At 33.3% G+C, this 3,591-nt stretch overlaps 1 non-coding gene across 1 annotated transcript; it reads left to right on the forward strand.

The window, feature by feature from the left end:
- Positions 1-1,076: 1,076 nt before the first annotated feature.
- On the forward strand, positions 1,077-1,183 carry LOC114009923 (U6 spliceosomal RNA). Its single transcript, XR_003551310.1, has one exon. It is a non-coding gene; the product is annotated as a U6 spliceosomal RNA (small nuclear RNA).
- The last annotated feature ends 2,408 nt before the right edge of the window (positions 1,184-3,591 follow it).

A 3,591-nucleotide genomic window follows, 5' to 3' on the forward strand; every position in this document is an offset into this window, starting at 1 on the left:
ATGGACCTTGACAGTTTGGTCTACATCCTATTGTGCAAATCTACCACAGAACTGCTTCTTTCCACAGCCCAGTGCTTATTTTCTCTCTGCCACTACTTTTTCTCAATAAGGTTCTTAACACTATAGAATGAATCTGACCTTCAACAATTGCTTAGTGATTGTTCTTGTATTTATTTGTTTGAATGGTTGTCTATTATATAGAACTATTGAGGAAGTGAGTGCTCAGATACCTTAGTAATATTTCTAGATTACAGAAGTATATTTATTTGTTCCTATTATGTAACTACAGGCCAAATTTCCTCCCACAGTAGTTGGAATCAATTCTCATGGTCAATGTAATGGTAAATTTTCTTCTTGTTTTTAAAGAGTTTTTTGGCATAGGGTGCATGCAATGGCCGGAGAGAGAGAAAGACAGAGATAGACAGAAAGAAGGAAAGTGAGAAATAACCCTTCAGGGGGAATGGCCACACTGTAATCCCCTCTCCTCTCAGGATTTTGGGCATACACACACATGCGCCTGGCATGATTTTCAAGTCACAGGGTCCAGGACTTGGACTGCAGTGAATCATGTGGGAGTTTAGTGACCTAACCACCCATGCCAACTGCCCTAGATCCCTTCTTACATTTCTCTTTTTTTTTTTCTTTTTCGGGGTTCAAATGAGGGGGAGAATTTGCAGGAATCATGACCATTTTCCCTGGGTGAAGCTCTCCTCTCTTGGGTACTAGAATTTCAAAAACTACCAAATTTGATGTCATACAGAAGAAACCCTGTTGATATGTTCAAGTCATATTGGCCCTGAGAAGTAAGAGAAGAATAGGAAAAACAAAAACAAAAACAAAAAGACTGGAGAACTGATCTAATTGTAAAGCCAAAGATATGGCGAAATCCATGTTGTATGTATTGTTCTGTAATTTTTTACTACTTACTATGTTTGTCAATAGCTATTCATCAAAGGTAATATTTCAGTTACAGAAAGGTATTCCACTATGCAAATATGCCACAAGTATGTACTCAATTAGTGAATATTTCATCTCTTTTTTTTCTGTTTATTTTTCCGCTATTTGAAAAGAAGTTTGTGCTCACTTCAGCAGCACATATATTAAAATCGGAACGACACAGAGGAGATCAGCACAGCCCCTGCACGAGGATGATATGCAAATTCGTAAAGCGTTCCATATTTTTGATCCATGTCTGCCCTTACAAATGGAGTTTATCCTCACAAATTGGTGTTCTAAGTTTTTTGCCAAGAACCTAATTAAATAGCTGATTTTATATATATATATATTTATATAAAGACGTTTTTATAAAAATATTTGTTACTAAGCATTTGCACCAGCTTGCAGCTATATCTTGGGTAAATTTGTAAAAACAGAGTCAAAATTCTAAACAGCAAACAAATTTTTAGTGCTTTGGGGATATTTTGCAAAACTGATCTCTGGAAATATGGTACCAGTTTACACTTCCTCCAACAACTTTTTTTCACGCTTTTGCCAATTTTGGAAGCATAAGCAAATCTTGATTAAAAGTATGGGCTCTGATGTTAGATTTGACGGTATCAAAACCAGACTCCTCCACTTTGTGACTGAAGGCCAATTGCTTACCCTGTCTCAGCTTCATTGTTCTGTGTATAAAGAGGGTAGTTACAGCATCTACCTACAGGGTTTTTTTAGAAGGATTAAATAGGATGATGGATGTTTAAATTGGTGTTAGTAAATTTCTGCTAAAGAGCAGTGAATATTGTAACTGTAAAAATATAACTTTCCCAACTTGATAAAGATAAAAGTTACTTATTATTATTTTAACCTGAACCTTTTCAATAATCAACTTCATTATTTTTTCATTTCCTTACTGATAATTAAGGTTTATGTAGTGCACATTATTTTTATTTTGATGGTGTTTACTATTTAAATATTAAGGAGGATATCCCTATACTAGAGATATTTTATGTAATATGCATGTTTTAAATTACTTTCAGGTTGTCATTTCATTTTAATTGTGTTTATTCTCTTTTTTTTATGGTCATAGGGTGTGTACACTTGCTAGAGAGGGACAGAAAGAGACAGAGAAAGGGAAAGTGAGAAATCACCACCACCCTCTGGGGAAATGGCCACATGGTAATTCCTTCTCCATTATCCTCTCGGGATTTTTGGCCATGCACGCACACACACCTGGTGTGTTTTCAGGCTTCTGAGTCTGGAATGCAAATTGGGCAGTCAGTCGTGTGGGTTCCAGCTGCCTTAATCACCACACCACCAGCTGTCTCTGTTTATAATGATTTTAACACATATTTTCATATTATAAGTAATTGATTCTGCATTTTTTAAATGATTTATCACCTCATTATCATGCTTGGAAAGACTCTCTACAGTCTAAAATTATGTAAATAATCTTTACATACTTATGGTACATTTTAACTTATTAATTTCTTATATCATTGATATATCAATTTATTAGAGGTAAGTTATAAAACAGAAGATCTAAATATAATTTTTCTAAAATTACTAAAGCCTATACTAAGATATATGTTGTACAATATCTGATCAGATCACTAATTAGAATTACATCTTTACTGCATGTAAAATTGTCTATGTAAATATAGGCATAGAAATTGGAAACCTATTATTTTAATAGATTTCTAAAATACGGAAATACGAGGCAAGGTAAGAATTCCTTTATAATTTAACTGTTAAGCAATTTAATTATTTTTTATACTCTAGTATGTTTTAAATGTTGATAGGTCATAATCCATTTGTTTTTCTGGAAATTCATTTATTGGAATGTGACAAATATTTTCAATACAATAAATAAAAATATTGGGCAGTTGGAAAAGTCACAATGTACTTTTCTGTTTTTCTATGCAAAAAAAACACATCGTGAATTTTCCAACAGCCCAACATTTTATCCATTGTATGTATTTAGAGCAAATATTATTTTATGAAACTTTCATTCTGTGTGTATATGTGTTCATGCATGTGTGTGTTTATATGCATGTAAACAGCATCACGTTCCTAAATATGCTTCATACTCTAGATCTCAATGCAAAAAGATTTAAAGCCACAGCTGTAAAGTAAATTCTTCCAAATAATATTAGAAGAATCATATTTTTTCCAAGTTTCAATCTCCTTCACCATTTTTTTTTCCATGGGGGTTTTTACTGGCATTATATTAAGCACCAGCATCTTTACTTTCTATTCTAAAAGGCAATTTTGTCTAAAGTAGACTGCAGGCCTAATCCATTCCCATGACATTTTAATATTTTTCAATGTGTTAAAGAAATCTAATTTGGAACTAATATGGATTTGTCTTCTGTAATTTCTTCTCTGCATCTCTCTGAATTGTAGTCACTACTTGGTAAAGTAACACTTACTCATATTAAATTTACAGCTTCCCTTTGTATTAAGAAACACTTATTCCATTGGCATGTAGGTGAAAGCCATTTCCCATGCCAAATGGGTGAGCATCATATCCGGGCCATTTTTATCCTTGAGTTTTAAAAGGAACTGGCATATCACTGAGAAAAACAGTAAAGAGATACCACGTATATAGTTTCACACTAAGAAATTGAGAGAAAAAGGTGTTTATTTGTTACC

Source organism: Tupaia chinensis, unplaced genomic scaffold (assembly GCF_000334495.1).
Source record: "Tupaia chinensis unplaced genomic scaffold, TupChi_1.0 Scaffold000667_1, whole genome shotgun sequence".
NCBI classification, from domain to species: domain Eukaryota; kingdom Metazoa; phylum Chordata; class Mammalia; order Scandentia; family Tupaiidae; genus Tupaia; species Tupaia belangeri.